General features: G+C 40.9%; 1 long non-coding RNA gene across 1 annotated transcript; it reads left to right on the forward strand.

The window, feature by feature from the left end:
* The first annotated feature begins 1,893 nt into the window (after window positions 1–1,893).
* On the forward strand, window positions 1,894–17,202 carry LOC115899668. The gene is made up of 4 exons (XR_004059288.1): window positions 1,894–1,999; window positions 2,875–3,015; window positions 15,092–15,185; window positions 16,559–17,202. It is a non-coding gene; the product is annotated as an uncharacterized LOC115899668 (long non-coding RNA).
* Window positions 17,203–19,367: the final 2,165 nt, after the last annotated feature.

The following is a 19,367-nucleotide window of genomic DNA, read 5'->3' on the forward strand; positions in this document are numbered from 1 at the left end:
CACATAACTCAAGCTGGATGCTGTCTTAAGAATTTACTAGGCCGGGCGCGGTGGCTCAAGCCTGTAATCCCAGCACTTTGGGAGGCCGAGACGGGCGGATCATGGGTCAGGAGATGGAGACCATCCTGGCTAATACAGTGAAACCCCGTCTCTACTAAAAAATACAAAAAATCTAGCCGGGCGAGGTGGCGGCGCCTGTAGTCCCAGCTACTCGGGAGGCTGAGGCAGGAGAATGGCGGGAACCCGGGAGGCGGAGCTTGCAGTGAGCTGAGATCCGGCCACTGCACTCCAGCCTGGGCGACAGAGAGAGACTCCGTCTCAAAAAAAAAAAAAAAAAAAAAAAAGAATTTACTGAGCATTTTACTTAGGACTGCACTAGTCTATTTGTTTCACTCATTTATTCATGCAACATACATTTTGTATATTCTATGCTTAAAAAAAAATTGAGATGGAGTCTTGCTCTGTTAAACAGGCTGCAATACAGTGGCATGATCATAGCTCACTGCAGCGTCAAACTCCTGAGCTTAAGCCATGCTCCTGCCTCAACCTCCCAAGTAGCTGGGACTACAGGTGTGCACCATCACACCTGGCTAATTTTTTATTTTACTTTATTTATTTCATTTATTTATGCTCTGAAGAGAAGGGGGCCTCACTATGTTGCCCAGGCTGGTCTCAACCTCCAGGCTTCAAGTGATCTTCCCACTTCATCCTCCCAAAGTGCTGGGATTACAGGTATGGGCCACTGGACTCAGCCATAATATTCTTTACTTTAAGTGTATTGATAAATACATTTGTCTGTATGCTGAAGGAACTTTCTGTCTTGCTGAGAATATAGACGAATTAATCAACAATTATAGTTCAGCAGTGGTTCTTAAAATTAAGCATGCATCAGGCCAGGCGCAGCAGCTCACGTCTGTAATCCCAGCACTTTCAGAGAGTGAGGTGGGTGGATCATTTGAGGTCAGGAGTTCGAGACCAGCCTGGCCGATATGGCGAAACCCCACCTCTACTAAAAATACAAAAGTTAGCCGGGCATGGTGACATGCGCCTGCAGTCCCAGCTACTTGGGAGGCTGAGGCAGGAGAATTGCTTGAACTGGGGAGGCAGAGGTTGCAGTGAGCCAAGATTGTGCCACTGCACTCCAGCCTGGGTGACAGAGGGAGGCTCTGTCTAAAAAAAAAAAAAAAAAAATTACATATTTACGTATGCATGAGAATCATCCGGAGGGCTTTTTAAATCACAGATTGGGGGGCTACACCCCGGAGCTACTGATTCAGTCTTCAGTCAGTCTGGGAATCCCAGGAAATGCTGCTGTGGCTGGCCTACGGCTCACACTTGGAGAACCACTGCAATATCGGTGCTTAAAAGAGAGGTATATAGGGTGCAGTGCGACCACCTCCAATGGTGTATTAGTGTTGAAAGCTGTGAAAGTGGAAATGAGATGGCAGTGAGCATGGGCCCACAAGGCAGAATTTGCAATCAGCCCCTTAGAATCCTGGAAGCCTTAGTTACTAGGTAGCTCTTCTCCTCTTTCAGGGCCTGGCAACAGCTATTACCTCCTTCCCTGCTACTCTCTGGGACAGAATTCCGCCAGCTCCATTTCTCTCCTGCCTCCTCTCAAGAATCTCTTTAAACTCCAAAGAAATCAGAAGGGGTTCTACATCCTCTGAAGAGGTTAGACTCCAGGCTGTAGGTGGCTAGGAACTGGCCTCAAAACCAAAAGGACCCCAAATCATTAAAACAGTTCTGATGCCATTAGACATACAAAGAACATGACCTCACCACTCTGGAGTCAGGCACCGAACCACAGGGCCCTCCAAGAAGGAGGCTTCACTAATAATAGCATCATTGGCCCTGGCAGAGACTCTTCCAAATGCTTGTGTAGGTGGAGATGGGAGGGAAGAGAAGGACCCACGTCCCCGCGGCTGAAAATGCCTCTAATGTTGACTGTGTGGGATAGCTCCTTTGCTATAGCTGCAGTGACCCCCATTTAGTGACTGTGAGTACATAATGTAACCAGTGGTTTTTCCTAAGTCTGTGTAATCATAAAATGTTGTAAAGCGTTGCTATATTATTTAGTAAGGCCACATATAAAATACTTTCTGGATGAAGGTCAGCTAGATGATTACAGTGTTCCCTGAGTGGACTTTCAGCTGTCAAACAGAAGTGGCATGAGCTTTAATTTCTGCAACTGTGAACCTTGTATTTCGTCAGCTGGGTAGATTTCAATGTACCAGGAGAGCTACTCCTTTAAAGTGACCCACAGAATAGATAATCTTGCAGTAGTATACTCATTCTCTAGTTTGTATTTAATATAAACCTGGAGTTTCATGTATTGCATGCGAGGGGTTATGTCTGCGATTTTTAATAAGTCTATAAAGGCGAGAGTCAGTACACCACAATATTGTATTTCTTTCTTGAACAAATGTGTGTAAGGAATAAATGTGAGAATAAAAATAGCATATAGAGAGGCCAGGTGCGGTGGCTCACACCTATAATCCCAGCACTTAGAGAGGCCGAGGCGTGTGGATCACCCTCTGAGGTCAGGAGTTCAAGACCAGCCTGGCCAACATGGTGAAACCCCATCTCTACTAAAAATACAAAAAATTAGCCGGGCATGGTGATGGGCACCTGTAATCCCAGCTACTCAGGAAGCTGAGACAGGAGAATTGCTTGAATCTGGGAAGCAGAGGTTGCAGTGAGCCGAGATAGTGCCATTGCACTCCAGCCTGGGGAACAAGAGCAAAACTCCGTTTAAAAAAAAAAAAAAAAGGCATATAGAGAAGAAATTTGGGGTAAAATTCTTCACAGGTTTCTCTTTTAATCTAGTACATTTTGCTCGTCACTTCCTTCCTTCCCTTTCTTGTCTTGCAGCTGATCTCATTTTTCTTCCTCTGTATCTGAGGAATGGCCTATCCAGGGACTGGCAAAAGGAGAAAAACAAGATGCAGAGGAATGAGACCGAGAATACCACAGTGTGAACAGTTCCCCCAAAGTGCTTCATTTCGGCTCCAGGTAAGTTATAATCAACTGAAGCTCTCTTTGGTACATTAATTCAGGGCGTCAGGTGTCAAAATCTACATTTCAAAGTGCTTTCCTTGTATAAGAACACACTAGGCCAGGCGCAGTGGCTCATGCCTGTAATCCCAGCACTTTGAGAGGCCGAGACAGGCAGATCACCTGAGGTCAGGAGTTTGAGAACAGCCTGGCCAACATGGTGAAACCCTGTCTCTACTAAAAATACAAAAATTAGCTGGGTGTGGTGGTGAGTGCCTGTAATCCCAGCTACTCAGGAGACTGAGGCAGGAGAATCGCTTGAACCTGGGCGGCAGAGGTTGGCAGTGAGCCAAGATCGCGCCACTGCACTCCAGCCTGGGCAACAGAGAGAGACTCCATCTCTAAAAAACAAAAACAAAAACAAAAAAACACTAGTCTGGCAGGACTTGAGTTCACGTTTTCTTTCCTTTTTTGAGACAGGGTCTCGCTTTGTTGCCCAGGCTGGAGTGCAGTGGCATGATCTTGGCTCACTGCAACCTCCACCGCCTGGGCTCAAGCAATTCTCCTGCCTCAACCTCCCAAGCAGCTGGGAGTACAAATGCGCACCACCACGCCCAGCTAATTTTTGTATTTTTAGTAGAGCCTGGGTTTCACCATATTGGCGAGGCTGGTCTCAAACTCCTGACCTCAAGTGATCCACCCGCCTCAGCCTCCCAAAGTGCTAGGATTACAGGCATGAGCCATCGCACCCAGCTGAGTTCATGTTTTCTGTGTGCAATGCAATGATGAGGTGGAAACTATTATACCCAGTTTACAGATAGGAAAACACAGATGATAAAAATAGAAATATTTGTTTTTTTTTTTTAATGGCCATTTAGTTTTTGAATAGCAAAAATGTCCTGGGAAATATGCTTGACTACATGAGGGGAAAAAGTTAGATTTTTCTTCTTATCCATACCTAAGTAAATTCCAGAAGAGAATAAGGAGATTAACTGTAAACATTGAAAATACAAAACTACTAGATGAGTAGATTGAATATTTACCTAATTTCAAATATAGTAGAATTTTCTAACAAAAGCCATGAAAAAAATTACTTCTTTTGATAATATGCATCTTTTAAAAGTTCCATTTAACAGTACTGCAAACAAAATATAAATGTGGAAAATAAATTTAAAGAAATATTTGCAACATACATGAATAGAGAGATAGTGTACTATAAAAAGAAATTTTAAAAATTAGGACCGGATGCAGTGGTTCACGCCTGTAATCCCAGCACTTTGGGAGGCCAAGGTGGGTGGATTATTTGAGGTCAGGAGTTAGAGGCCAGCCTGGCCAACTTGGTGAAATCCTGTCTCTATTAAAAATACAAAAATTAGCCTGGTGTTGTGGTGCATGCCTGTAGCCCCAGCTACTTGGGAGGCTGAGGCACGAGAATAGCTTGAACCGGGGAGGGGGAGGTTGCAGTGAGCCGAGGTCGAGCCATTGCACTCCAGCCTGGGCAATAAGAGCTATACTCTGTCTCAAATTAAAAAATAATAATAAAAAAATTAAACTAAACAATCACCACAAGAAAGGGAGTATGGGGAAGTAACCAAGTATTTTTGAACAGAAGAATTTGACTTTATATCATCAGGTTAAAGACAAAAACTGTAAGTAATTATTGTAGTTAGTAGGTTTGTAGGTTTGTTTTTACAGTGTTATGTGTTAGCAGTTCTGAAACTATGTATATTCTAGGATTGACAAAATAATGGAATCCAGGGTTTTGCACTATCAAAGAATGGAATTACAAATACACGAAGGGAGAAAGCTACAAAGCATCTTGTAGTGTTGGACTGGAATTGGAGGTATCAGTATAAATACACAGCTTTAAATATGTAGTTATAGAAATCAATACGAATCTCAGGACACAGACAAATACCTGGCTCTGTTTGCTGAGAGTGTCTAAAAGCAATGACATTTGGTAGCAGTGAGCACATTTAGTGCCCAGGCATGGTTTTTAAACACCACCCTCCACTGAAAGGAACCAGAGCTCCTTGGAGAGTTGGCTGATTCCAAAAATGAAACATTTTGCTGTGCAAGTAAGTAAAGAAATGCTCAAAGAAAGATAGGGACATGTCACAAAGACATAGGAACCAGGTCGAAGAGGCTTCCACTGACCAACTATGGAACAATTTGAGCATCAAACTAAAAGTGCAACAGATTATCATTCATCGAATAAAACTGGAATCCATGAGTATCTACACTGATATAAATGAATGAATGAATACATAAATAAATGGATGGAGAGAATGAAAAGTGCTTCCTTAGAGCAGGATTCAAACTAATAAATGAGGAATGTTGGAATGAGAGAACTGCCTTTCGATACCATCATAATAACTGATGCAGCAAGAATCATCAAAGGATGGTAAAAACAGCAAGTAAAATGTTATTTTATTTTTGAGACAAGGTCTCGCCCTGTCACCCAAGCTAGAGTGCAGTGGTGCAATCTCGGCTCACTGCAGCCTCAACCTCCTAGGCTCAAGCAATCCTCCCACCTCAGCCTCCAGAGTAGCTGGGACTACAGGCACACACCACCACAACCAGCTAATTTTTGTATTTTTTTTTTTGTAGAGACAGGGTTTTGCCATGGTGCCCAGGCTGGTCTTGACCTCCTGGGCTCAAGAGATCCGCCTGCCTTGGCCTCCCAAAGTACTGAGATTACAGGTGTGAGCCACCATGCCCAGCCACAAGTACAATTTTAAGGATTTAACAGGATACTTATATAGTATCTAGTTGCTCCCTGTTAGATAGCTTTTAATTTCAAAAGGTAAAATGGCAACTTTTACAGTAGAACATGTTGGTAGGAACAACCTTAATGAAATGATGAGAGTTAACAATATCAGTAGTGTGTCAGAACCACAGCACGTGCCTCCTGCACTAAAAAAAACACTGCATCACTTCTGCAATATTCCAGCCAAGATGCATAACATGAACCAAATCAAGAGGAAACACCAAAAACTCGAAACTCTTTTCTAACATAATTGACCCTTACTCTTCAAAAGTGTCAAAGCCAGACAAGAAAGACTGAAGAACTACCCGGATTAAAGGATACCAAGGGTACAAATGTCATAAGTGTTCTTGGATTAGATCCTGGACCAGAATCTTTTGCTAAAAGGGCAATGGTGAGCCAATTAGTGAAATTAAATAAATTCTGTATAGATTAAATTCTACTATAATCTCAATGTTAACTTTCTGATTTTGATAAATTGAATCTGGGAGTATATATAAGACTGGTCTTGTTTTTAGAGAATCCACACCGAAGTATTTATTTATTTTGAGTCAGGGTCTTGCTCTGTCTCCAGGCTGGAGTGCACCTCATAACTCAATGTGTGATCTTGGCTCACTGCAGCCTCAAACTCCCTGGCTCAAGGGATCCTCCCACTTCAGCCTCCTGAGTATCTGGGACTACAGGTGTACACCACCACACCTCAGCTAATTAAAAAAATTTTTTTTGTAGAGATGGGGTTTTGCTATGTTGCCCAGGCTGTTCGCAAATTCCTGGCCCCAAGCAATCCTCCTTCATTGGCCTCCCAGAGTATTGGGATTGTAGACATGAGCCACTGTGCCCAGCCACACGGAAGAATTTAAAGGGAAGCGGGCATGAGGTTGGCAATTTACCATCAGATACTTCAAAAAAAAGTAATATATATGTAGGAGAGAGAGAGAAAGCTAGAGAGATATGAAGCAAATATGACAATGTTTGTATTTGGGGAATCTGGGTAAGACTGTATTGGAATTCTTTGTTCTATTTTTGCAATCTTTCTATAAGCCTGAAATTATTTCAAAGTAAATGGTAGAGACAGTGAGAATTTTTTTAAAAAGTCTCTCCACAAACACACACAGAGACATACATGTGCAAAAACATGACTGAAGGAAATTGAGCCAAAGTGTTAATAAAATTTATATCTGGATGGTGAGATGACATAGTAATAAAAACATTACATTTGAAATTAATCTTTATGTTTTTACATACTACACATGCTCAGTCATGTGTATTTATTTTTAAAATATCCACTTATTTAAATTTTAAAAAGCTCTAGCAGGGCCTGTGGCTCTGTCTGTCACGAAAGGCACCTTTGTGATGACGGTTGTCTTTGTTGCTGCTTGTCTATGCATGAACACATCCATCTGGGCTCCACCAGCAGCTGTGGTGGTGGCAGAATAGTTCTGGGTATGACCATGACAGCAAGACAGCTGTCGTCTCATATGACTGAGAGTGTCACATGCTTTTCCCCTGAGGTGCTGAGTAGACCGTATACCAGAAGGAATTCTAAAAACAGCAATGTGCATCCTTTTTGCTGCGGAAGCACCCTGTCACTTTCTTGTGTCCCAAGCATTCCAGAGTGAGAAACTTGGAGTGTGTTTGCATTGTTAAAATGTCCTTGGATTTTTTTTTTGTTTGTTTGTTTGAGACAGTTTCACTCTTGTCACCTAGGCTGGAGTACAGTGGAGTGCAGTGGCTGAATCTCGGTTCACTGCAACCTCCGCCTCCTGGGTTCAAACAATTCTTCTGCCTCAGCCTCCTGAGTAGTTGGGATTACAGGTGCCCCCCCACCATGCCCAGCTAATTTTTTGTGTGTTTTTAGTAGAGACAGGGTTTCACTATGTTGGCAAGGCTGGTCTCAAACTCTTGACCTCAGGTGATCTACCTGCCTCGGCCTCCCAAAGTGCTGGGATTACAGGCATGAGCCACCATGCCTGGCCTGATTTGTAGAAAATTATTATTTATTACAGATTTATAGAGCATGCCCTGTTAATTGTTGTGTCTTGAAAAAGTGTTATTTTCCCTGTAGTTGTAGTTTTTAAAATAAATTTTTCAACAGCACATCTCATAGTATTGTGTAGAAATAACAGAAAATCAATACATACGAGTCTGATTGGCTCATTAAAATATAATAAGTGAGTCAAAAAGGTAAGTGGCTGGAGTGAGCAGAAAGCGCTGCAGTTCTGGGCCTTAAAGTATAGATGATGCGATGAATTTCACAGCTTCTTTGACCAATTTATTTCACAGCTTTCTAATTTCTGCCAGTTAGAAGTGACATAGGTGGGTCACTGAGTATTCATTCCTCTGACCTCAGGCCAGGTGACTCTTAATGTCAGGATGTCAGAGGATAGGTCGCAACCCAACTTTCTTCAAAACTTCTAGAAAAGTCTTTCACAATTTTATGTAAGCAGACCTTCTGAATTTTTTATCAATCAAAATCCAGACCTAATTGATGAAGCTCTTTAAATCTTAAAGCTGAGTCTTTTATTTACTTTGTGGTTTCAGAGAAAGTCACGTCTAGTTGTTCTAGATTGTTCTACTTTCCTTCTGTTGCTATGAGAGATCATTTCCTCTATTTATTCTCAAAGGCTGCCACCATCCAAAACATGGAGAAAAACCCTTAGCCTCTCATTAGAGGAATGAGACTTGGAGTCACTATTAACCCTATTTCCGAGCAACCTCTGTTGGACTCAATTTAAGATATACTCATGTTAAATGGCATGCTCTTCGGGCACCCACCTGACTTTCTGATATTGACAAAATATTTAAAGAAAGAGAATAAAAAGCCTTTAGAGCAAAACCCTGTAAATATATAATTTACTTCCCAAATATTCAACAGAGAATGTATGAGAGTAAAAAGCTTACTGTTCTGGATCAAAATCAGGCAATGTGTTTAGTTACTTTCCAGAAAATAAATTTAATTCAGGATGTGAAATTAAATATACAAATATAACAAGATTGGTGAATGGCTTTAAGGTCTTAAAATTCAAGTGTGTCTCTGTTGTTTACATCGTAATGATTTCTGTATTAATGGTATTAATAATTTCATCACCTTTTCGTAACAGTAATATCTAACACATATAGTTCTTTAAGGTGACTTATACATAGGGATTCCTCTAACCCTTCCAGTAGCCTTACTAAGTAGGTACAATTATATCTTTTTTACAGATGAAGAGACAGGCACCACGAATGGATTGCCCAAGTCTACACAGCTAATAAATGGCAAAGTACACATTTAAGTCCTAAATCCTGAATACAGAGTCCACGGTTTTAGCTGCTACATTTGACTTTGTCTGAGTTATTATCAGAAGCAAATTGTAGCACCAAACTTTCCTCTTTTGCCTCCCAGCACAATTTATGGGCGGTCTCTCCTCACCCAGGAGTGTTGGGTAAATGTTTACCAACCAACCCTCTGAAGAACTAATTTATAGCATTTGCCGATTTCCATGGTGTAAATATTCCTCCATGGCCAATTTCAAGTTACCAACTTGGTGTCACTGACCATGAGGTTGAGAAAAGATGAACTAAAAATTTAGCAATTGGCTCTCAAGAGCCAGCCCTATCAGACAGTTCATTTTCTGGGTGTAATTTTAAGGGTAAAACTGAGGCAAGGGTGAAATTAAGGTCTTGGGTTACCGTTTCAATGGTGTCTGGCTCCAAGCCCTCCTCCAGACAAATTTCTGAGGTTACCAAAGTCTCTTAGGGGAGAAGAACCAGGATGTGGGTTTGCCTTGCGCTCCTGGGAGTTTGGCCTTCTCCTCTGCCACCTGGTGGCTGTAACTGACCATTGCTGTTTTCCCTGCCGCTGTCTTGAATTCAGGCTTTAGGGTTCTTCTTTGCCCAGGGGCAAGTTCAGTTACTAATTAGGCTTCCGGTGGGTAATCAGGCTCTTTAATTGACAGTCTCCTTTACTGAGACCTTTAAGACGAATTCCCAGGCAACGGGCCAAAGGGCACTTGAGTGACACATCAGCAGCCTTGTTGTCCTCGCTGAAAACACCACCACAACTCCACAGCACCCCCAGGCTTGGTTCATAAATGCCAGAACATCCGGTGTCCCAGCAGATGTCCCAAAGTTCTTGTCACTGTTTTCTAGGAGGCTTAGAGGGTCCTCAGCAAATAGGTCTTCAAGTCTTCCACGTTGATATTTCGTAGTTCCAAAAGCTGAAGGCATAATCCCATCTGCCATCGCATAATCCTGCCCTTTCTATCACTGCATAATTTAAATATTGTATATAGATATATAAATTATATACATATATAGATTATATATACATATATAGATTACATATATATATATAGAGAGAGATGATAGATAGATGATGGTCAGAGAGAAATGATTTGGAGGTTACCTTTTGGTTGTGGTGATCCATACTGCCAATCTGCTCCTTAGTGTATTAGTGACTGAGCACTAATCCTATATTTGGGAGGTCCTCAAACATTCTTCCCTTCTTGTTTTATTTTATTTTATTTTTTGTAGAGCCAGGGTTTCACCATGTTGCCCAGGCTGGTCTTGAACTCCTCAACTCAAGCAATCCTCCTGCCTCGGCTTCCCAAAGTGCTGGGATTACGGCATGAGCCACTGCACCCGGCCACCTTCTTCATTTTTGTATCTTCTACTTACTATGAATTTATTCATATAACAAGTATCTATTGAGCACAGTTATGTGCTAGTCACGTGGCTAGGATGTGGACACAATGATGAATTAGACATAGATCCAGGCCCTGCGCTTGAGGGGCTACCATGGTGTGGTGGAAACTAGGGAATACATTTGGAAGCCTTAGACAAAGCAGAATGCTGTGGGTGTGATGATGAGGGGCTACTGCACTCCAGCCTGGGACAGAGTGAGACCCTGTCTAAACAAACAAACAAACAACAACAAAGCACATTCGTTGCTATAAATTGCTTCAACAAACATTTTCACATGTCCCTCTTCCTAAAGATTCCTTTTCAGCTGATTTGAGACAGAGCCTAGGAATCTTCATATTAAAGATATTAAATAAACACCCAGATAATATTTGATGCGGGTGGTCTAGGAAACCCATTTAGAGAAGCATCGACCTAGAGAGGTGGGTTGCTCCCAGATCCCCCTGGCATCTTGCCTCAACAGTGCTTCTGTCAGCAGCCTGGATGCTAAGCAAGAACCTGCAGTCCTGGAGTTCTGAATGAGTGGTTTTTAAACTGCGGCATATATCACCCTGAGGTTACCGAGAAACTTTACGAGGGTTTCTTGCTAGGTGGTTTTCAGGGCATTCGTTTAATGACCCCCAGTTTCCCTTTGTACTATTTCATAAAATCCATCCACAGGATGGCCGCCAGGGAGGGCCTTCTCTCCCCACCTGCTCTTTTGTCCTCCCACTCTCAGCCTCAAGCTCCTGGGCTCAGGCGATGCTCCTACCTCAGTGATTCTTCCATATTTTTGAATAGTTGAGATCATAGACTACATGGATTTGTAACATTAGGTCTCAAACTAACACAGTTTGAGATTCATCTGGGAAACAGAGGATGAAATCAGAGAGGGGTAGACAGTGGGGAAGCAGGCTTTCTAGGACAGTGGAGAATGGCAGGCAGAGCTGTCATTCAGGGCCATCTAGGCACAGCCTCTGCTTTCTACCTGGAAATGGAGGTGGCCTTGTAGATTGGGAGGCAGGTCCAGGAACAAGGAGAGGCCAATGCTTTCCAATACTTCCTCAAATGGAAGCGCATAGATTACCAGTGTATATTGTTCCAGATTGGCAATGCCCGCCTGAGTCTAAAAGGGTTGTTGCACTACAAGGGTTTAGCTGTTTTCTCAACATTGACGAGGCCTTACCTGGACAGAGAATGACACCAGCCCCTTGAATACTACAGGCAAGTCAGGGGCCAGGAAAAACCTCTCCAGGTCTCTCAGTCACTCTCTCTGGGAGCCTCCCTGTTTCTGTTAATTTCCCTCTTTTCACCTAATTGGGAAATATAGCAGGTGTACGGGAATGTGTGTTTCTGAGGGGGAGTGTCATTTCTCACTGATCTACAACCCATCTTTAACACTGCAGCATTACATCATGAACAATTTCCTTGGTCAAAACACAACAACAACAACAACTCAGTCTAATGAATACACCAGATTCTACTACATGGCCGTGTCATACTTTATTCTTCTAGAATGCAGTATTTTATATATATATAAATATATATGAATAGATATATAAATAGATATAAATATATATGGATAGATATATGAATAGATATATGAATATATATGAATAGATATATGAATAGATATATGAATATATATAAATACATATATGAATAGATATATGAATATATATAAATAGATATATAAATATAAATATATATATGAATATATATGAATATATAAATATATATGAATATATATGAAAATATATATGAAATATATATGAATATATATGAAAATATATATGAAAATATATATGAAAATATATATGAAAATATATATGAAAATATATGAATAATATATGAGATATATATGAATATATGAAATATATGAATATATATGAAAATATATATGAATATATATGAATATATATAAATATATATGAATATATATGAATATATAAATATATATGAATATATATGAATATATAGAAATATATATGAATATATATGAATATATATAAATATATATGAATATATATAACTACATATAAATATATATACATTAGGTTTCTAAATTTTTATGGTTATATACAAAGTGCTCTATCAACATGTAGTAAGTTGCTGTACAAATCTTATTTATTCATTCAAAGAGTATTTATTGATATTTACTACGTGTAAGTCACTGGTCTGGGTAATTTAGAGAGTCCAAAGACAAATCATAATTAGATGCTGCCCCAGAGGAGCTTATGACTTACAAGGGAATTAGTACTCTATGGATGGAAGTTATGCTTTATCTCATTTTGGTAAGGATCCTGTGAGATGGGCAAGGCAGTGCTACCATCTTTACTGCTTTTGTATGGAGGAACAGGAAGTGCAGACATGTTATGACCCTTGCCTGAGGTCACAGACAGTCTTCAGCCTAGCCTCACACTTGACTGATAGCTTGGCTATGGTAATCTAGGTAAATTGTTAAAAATAAATACATTAGGAAAATGTAATGGGATAAACATTTATAAACTTGTGAAATCTTAAAGTTATGTTAAATTGGGTAATAGATATTCATAAAATGTCTGAGTCATTTATAAGTAAGTTAAAATACTGAAACATAAATTGCTGAACATAAATATGTAAGTTTGTTCTTGGATTTTTAAATTTTATATAAAGACTAAATATATTTCGGTTTATTAATACACACAAAAATTATGTTTTGGGGAAATGTTTTTAAAATGATAAAATGGTTCACATCTACAAAATACTGAGATGTCACAGACACTAAAAAGCATCTTATTTCCTAGGTTTTCACTAGAAATTGAAGTTATTAAGAGTTAAAAATTCGAACAAATATATATAATTCTGCATATAAAGTATACCAAAAAGTATGATATGTTTTTAGTGAGAATTCTCCTTTTATGACCTTCCCTGGCTCTATATTTTAGAATTTTCAACATGTGACTGAATTTTGATTCTGACACCTTTCACACACCTGCAACGATCTTCTAATTTACTTACCTTTCCCCTCCTGTTGTCTTTTTTTTTTTTTCTTCTTGAGACAGAGTCTCACTCTTGCACAGGCTGAGTACAATGGCATGATCTTGACTCACTGCAACCTCTACCTCCCGGGTTCAAACAATTCTCCTGCCTCAGCCTCCTGAGTAGCTGGGATTACAGGTGTGCACCACCATGCCCCGCTAATTTTTGTATTTTAGTAGAGATGGGGTTTGCCATATTGGCCAGGCTGGTCTTGAACTCCTGACCTCAGGTAATCCACCCACCTGGGCCTCCCAAAGTGCTGGGATTACAGGTGTGAGCCACCGCACCTGGCCCCTCCTATTGTCCTTATCAAAAACTATCTGGACCATTTGACCCAGCAATCCCATTACTGGGTAAATATTCAAAAGAAAGCAAATCATTCTACCAAAGAGACACAGGCATGTGCATGTTCATCGCCGCGCTATTCACAATAGCAAAGACATGGAATCAACAGAGGTGCCCAACAATGGTAGATCGGATAAAGAAAATATGGTACATGTACACTGTGGAATACTACACAGCCATAAAAAAGAACGAAATCATATCCTTTTTAGAAATACGGATGCAACTGGAGGCCGTTATCCTAAGCGAATTAATGCAAGAACAGAAAACCAATTACCACAGTTTTCACTTAAAAGTGGAAGCTAAACATTGAGTGCTCATGAACATAAATATGGGAACAACAGACACTGAGGACTACTAGAGGAGAGGAAGAAGGGAGGGGGCAAGGCCTGAAAAATGACCCGTTGGATACTATGTCCACTACCCGGTTGATGGGATCATTCATACCTCAAACCTCAGCATCACACAATACATTCAAGTAACAAACCTGCACTTGTACCCCCTGAATCTAAAATAAAAGTTGAAAAACACCTATCTGAAAAGATTTTTTAAACTCTATTTTTGAATACTTTCATTGATTTAAGAAAAGTTGTGTCAGATTTTTAATTGTCAAAACTTTTCTTGTTCTTTGATTTTTTTTAAAGTGATACTGTTCTTGTTTTATAGATGTCTTGTGTCTGCTTATTTCTCAAACAGTCATAGTTTCTATGGAACTCTCTTCTGCTCCCTGAATTGTCTCTGTTTCTCTGAATTTGATTTTCATTGGTCTGTTTTGGTCTTTTTCACTTTACTTTTTTTTTTTTTTCTTTTTTTTAGTTGGAGTCTTGATCTGTTGCCCAGGCTGGAGTGCAGTGGCATAATCTCAGCTCACTGCAATCTTCACCTCCCGGGTTCAAGCAATTCTCCTGCCTCAGCCTCCCTAGTAGCTGGGACTACAGGTGTGCACCACAGCTGGCTAATTTTTTATTTTTAGTGGAGATGGGATTTCCCCATGTTTTCTAGGCTGGTCTTGAACTCTTGACCTCAAGGGATCCACCCACTCTGGCCTCCTAAAGTGCTGGGATTACAGGCGTGAGGCACCGTGCCCAGCCTCTTTCACTTTACTTTTATTTTAGCCCTCATTTTCCCCAAGTTTCCCCCAATCTGGCAAGTTTGGCCCAGCCATTTATGAGCGAGGCATACTTTTGAGCTGATGGTAGGTTGTGTATCTCATGAGGTGTGTGTCTAGTGGTCTTTACTATAACAGGGTTGGGAAGTGACTGTGCTGCTTTATTGGGTGACCCTAAGTGTTCATATCCCCAGAGAAGGACGCATGCCCCTGTTTCCTGTCGGGAGAGTGTAAGCTTGGGTGCAGGTGTGATGGACCCGGGCAGAGGAAGAGGCTGGGTGGAGAAAGGTAGGTAGACTCTCACGTACTCCTTGTATTTTTAGATCTGGCATCTCACTCTACTTTTGGAGAAATCTTGAGAATCATCTCTGAATTAACTTGTGGCTGTTCTTGTGGGTTTCTTAATGACACTGAGTTATTAGGCTGGTGCAAAAGTAATTGCAGTTTTCACAATTTTAATGACAAAAACTGCAGTTACTTTTTTTTTTGAGATGGAGTTTCAGTCTGTCATCCAGGCTGGAGTGCAGTGGCGCCATCTCAGCTCACTGCAAACTCCACCGCCCGGGTTCAAGTGATGTTTGTGCCTCAGCCTTCCGAGTAGCTAGGATTACAGGTGCCCACCACCACGACTGGCTAATTTTTGTATTTTTAGTAGAGATGGAGTTTCGCCATGTTGGCCAGGCTGGTTTTGAATTCCTGACCCTTAAGTGATCCACCCACTTAGTCCTCCCAAAGTGCTGGGATTACGGGTGTGACCCACCATGCCCGGCCCGCAATTACGTTTGCACCAACCTAATACTAATTTAGCCTGTCTGCATTGTTGCCCTTTTCTTTTCTCTCACGATCTTGTGACTTTTAGTCCATGTGGACATCAGAGGCACAGCTGTTGGTTCTGTGATCATGTGTCAGGGAGATAAGACTGATGGCTGAATTAATATTTATACTCTGAGCTACTTAAATTTCAGTCATGATATATAAGGGAGAAAAGAATCAATAAAATGAACATATTATTGACAACTGCTCAAACACCTGTCAGTATAAGCTGCCAACAGAAATTATTTATAACAGATGATATTAAAAGTCTCATGGCATGAGAAAGATAAATCTGTTTAGAAGATCCACTGCAGCTCTCCTGGCCTATGGTTTTCAGAGTCATTGAACCATGAGCAGTGGCGTCATTTCAGACTTTACTTTCAACAACTAGAAGATGCCAGACTACTTTTATTTGCTGTGCTTGACATCTTGTCACCAAAAAAAAGATTTCTAAACAGATTTAGAATTTAGTAGATTTCTCTACTAAAAATACAAAGTTAGCTGGGTGTGGTGATGCATTTTATAATCCTAGCTACTAGGGAGCCTGAGGCAAGAGAATCGCTTGAACCCGGGAGGCAGAGGTTGTGATGAGCTGAGATCGCGCCATTACACTCCAGTCTGGGAAACAAGAACAAAACAAAAATGTAAATAGCAAACAAAAATCAAATAATAAAATGGATGAGGCAAATTGCTATAAAGCTTTAAACAAATTATAGATATAAATTTTTTTATTTGGTGTTATATTTTGTTTTCTAACTGTGAAATTTGCTGATTTATGTATGTTAAGTATATTAATCTCCATCTATGAGTCGATTCACCAGTACCTTATACTCGTTCATTCTCTATAGCAGAGAACTGTGTGGACGTCTGTGTGCATCAAACAACTATAGAGAATAAATGTCGAACAATGATGTGCCAGGAGATATTAGCCTGAAAAGATTTCACAAACAAGATGAAATTTAAGCAGCAATTTGAAAGTAAAATGATACATGCCACAGAGGATTGTTTATGAAGTAAGTCAAATCTGTGTGAATTTTCCCAGCTATTTGTTTGGCAATATGGCAAACTGAGTCACTTTGAAAGAATCCATCTTTTTTATACATGTAAACCATGGAATACTATGCAGCCATTAAAAAGAACGAGATCATGTCCTTTGCAGGAACGTGGATGGAGCTAGAGGCCATTATCCTTTGCAAATTATCAGAAACTGCCATTATCTTTTGCAGAAACAGAAAGCCAAATACTGCATGTTCTCACTTATAAGTGGGGACCAAATGATGAGAACACATGGACGTGAGTAGGGAACGACAGACACTGGAGCCTGGTTGAGGGTGGAGGGTGGGAGGAGGGAGAGGATCAGGAAAAATAACTAATGGGAGCTAAGCTTAATACCTGGGTGATGAAATAATCTGTACAACAAACCCCCATGACACGAGTTCACCTATAGAACCTGCACGTCTACCCCTGAATTGAAAATAAAAGTTAAATTTAAAAAGTGTAACTCGCTACTTCATTTAACAGATTCTCTCTCTTCTTTCTCTTTTTTTTTTTTTTCGTGACTGTTGTTTTTGTTTTTTCCAGTTTGGTTCTTATTTAGGTTTGTCCTTCTAATATTTGAAGATTAATGTTCATTTGTTTATGGAACAACAGAAATTATTCCCCAATAAGATCTAGGCAATGAAATGGGAAAAGAAAGAAGCAGCAAAGAAATTAAGAGACTGGAATTCTATTTCTTGCTCTGCTCCTTGTTAGCTGTATGATTTTTGTTAAGTTTCTTAGACCCTCTGGGATTCATATGTAAAATCAGACTGGTAGAAATTGTCCCTCTGTCAGTTTGTTGTTGTTGTTTGTTTTGTTTTGGGACAGAGTCTTGCTCTGTCACCCAGGCTGGAGTGCAGTGGTGCGATCCTGGCTCACTGCAACTTCCGCCTTCCAAATTCAAAGGATGCTTCTACCTCAGCCTCCTGAGTAGCTGGGATTACAGGCCCCCCCCACCATACCCGGCTAATTTTTGCATTTAGTAAAGATGGGGCTTTGCCATGTTGGCCAGGCTGGTCTCCTGACCTCAGCCTCCCAAAGTGCTGGAATTATAGGCGTGAGCCACCACACCCAGTCATCTCAGATATTTTCAAACATCAGTATTGTGTACATCCCAAACCATATTGTTACAAACATTTAAAAACATGCTTGAGAATCTATGTGGAAGGGATTCAGAGAAAATGCCAGGTTAAGCATACAATTTCATCTAACTCTGACCTTTCATCCTCCCACCTTTTTGCAAGCACTACCCAACAATTGAGATAAGGGTGACATGCCAGCAGGTGCCTGTGGCTGTGGGCAGTGGCCCAGGGCATGCATTTGTTATGCTTTAAGGTGCACACAAATTATCTGGAGATCTTGTTATTATGTACATTCCTTTGAATAGATCTGGGGTGAGGCATGAGTTTCTGCATTTCTCACAAACTCCCAGATAAGGCTAATGCCATTGACCCATGTCTTCTCTTTGAGCAGCACAGATCTCCAAAGGGATTCTTGAGTGCACCTGAGGACTGAATTCTCCAGAGGATGGGCAGGTGCAGAGACTCACTGCTTGATGTGCTATGTGGAAAGCAGAAAGCCTAGGCTAATGAGATGGTTTTTGCCCCCGCAGCAGGAAGCCTCCAGGGTACAGGCTGCAAATGCTGAAGCCCAGTTGAGAAACTCTATTGGGTCTCTTTTTTGGTATTCTGCATGTTTGCTGAATGTGATCTTTCGGGAGACTGAAGATCGTGGGGTGAGCTGCAGCTGAGAAATGAATTGCTGCAAGGCTCTGTGGTCCTAAGGGCCTTTTCTTCTCTCCCCTGAGCCTCTCTCCACAACTTTCACCTCTCTTCACCCTCAAAATAATAAGGCCTCCTCTCGCCCACCATAAAACCAATCTGCCATCTCATTCATCTTTTCCTGCCAGTCCACCATTTGCCACGGTTCTTCAAAATCCTGACTTTTGTGGTGGCTGAGGGACCCCACCTTCATGAACAGGCAGACACTGAAGAAGTACCTGCCTCACAGGTAGGAAGCCTGGCTAGGGTACACAGGTGGTTCACAGGTAGGAAGCCTGGTCAGTGTAGACAGGTGGTTTCTACTGAAGCAGAGCTCACTGATAAGACAGGAGAGAACCATTAGAGAAAGCTTAGGGGATGTAATGGGAGCAAAAACAAGATGTTCAGAAATTCAAAGTATGATTTATAGATTTACACATTTAATGGAAAGGACACGAAAAATCCTGATAAATAACTATGATTTGGGGAGGAGAAATGGAAGAAAGAGCTGAGAACACCAACTAAAATACAAGAAAATATGAAAGAATAGATAAGAATGGAGAACCTAGCCTGGAGTTTAATTTTGTGAATAATAGGAGTTTCGGAGGGACAAAAAGCACTAGATGAAGAAATGGTAATGTTCACATATGTATACATAAGAAGACTTCCCTGAAGCCTGGCGCGGTGGCTCACGCCTGTAATCCCAGCAATTTGGGAGGACGAGGTGGGTGGATCACCTGAGGTCAGGAGTTTGAAACAAGCCTGGCCAGTATAACAAAACTCTGTTTCTACTAAAAATACAAAAATTAGATGGGTGTGGTGGCGGGCGCCTGTAATCCCAGCTACTCAGGAAGCTGAG

Source organism: Rhinopithecus roxellana, chromosome 9 (genome assembly GCF_007565055.1).
Source record: "Rhinopithecus roxellana isolate Shanxi Qingling chromosome 9, ASM756505v1, whole genome shotgun sequence".
Taxonomy (NCBI): domain Eukaryota; kingdom Metazoa; phylum Chordata; class Mammalia; order Primates; family Cercopithecidae; genus Rhinopithecus; species Rhinopithecus roxellana.